Below are 1084 nucleotides of genomic sequence, written 5' to 3'. Positions count from 1 at the left end.
TCTTTCCCCTTGCTACGAGTTTTAGCATTTTATCTTTTTACCTTCAGCATTTAATCTATTATAGCACCTTAAATATTAATTGATATCAAAACAATAAATTCAATACCATTGGAGCTTTTTTTTTAATTCTGGTCCTTTCCCCCACCCTTTCTGTTTTGTTTTTGTTAAAATATATTGCTAAGAAACAAGTCAGCTGCCTGGATCACATTCTTTCACTAACTTTCATACAAATTAGGCTTAATTCCAGTCTTATTAATTGATTCAAATGGACAAATGTCCTCTCCAATGGTTGTGCACATCTAGAAAAATGCAAAGTCTACAGAAGGTGAAGAAGGCACTGTTTCCACTAACAAAGAATTGCAGCACATCATATCTTCATTAAGAGGTTGAATTATTATCACACTTATTAATTAATATTATTAATCATTGTTATGGTTTTATTAACAGCAACGCTTTCTCTTTGGATGTACATTTACTATATTTATAAATCTGCAAGTCCTTCAGCAAGCAAAACATTTACCTCAAACCCTTTGTACGCTCCTGTACAGAATATGTTTGGTAGTTATACAAAAACCGTAACAATGGAATGTTTTCCTTATTTGCAAGCATGTCACGATAGACCTGATGGAGGTCATCATTGTGGAAACTTTGTAAACATGCAGAGACAACTCAGGCTCTGCATTTTTATCTCACTTCAATAAAGAAGACAACAAATGCAGGGAATCTCTCTTTGATCTTATGCTTAAAGGCATTAGCATTATCCACTCAGTTACAGCACCCAGATCAAACCCTCTGCCCTGTTCTGAAAGCAGCCACATGCTTTGTAAATCTGCTTCAAGGCATGGCACCCATTACCCTTATTAAGTGTGCAGAACGCGGATGATATTTGGATGGGGAGAGGGATGTTATTTTGAGTTTAAAAAATACCACGTTTTTCTTTCCATCTCCAAAATAATCCTTTCCAAAAAAGCTTTGTAAAAATTCACAAATTATGGCATTGTTCTTTTCTGTTGGTGACACTAGATAGACATTTGAATGGTTCCAATATATTTCGATAGAAAAATTTTTATATATTTAGATATAA

The sequence above is a fragment of the Fulmarus glacialis genome, unplaced genomic scaffold (assembly GCF_000690835.1).
Source record: "Fulmarus glacialis isolate BGI_N327 unplaced genomic scaffold, ASM69083v1 scaffold3881, whole genome shotgun sequence".
In the NCBI taxonomy this organism is placed as follows: Eukaryota; Metazoa; Chordata; class Aves; order Procellariiformes; family Procellariidae; genus Fulmarus; species Fulmarus glacialis.
The sequence above is the reverse complement of the archived record's forward strand: the minus strand, read 5'-3'. Positions refer to the sequence as shown.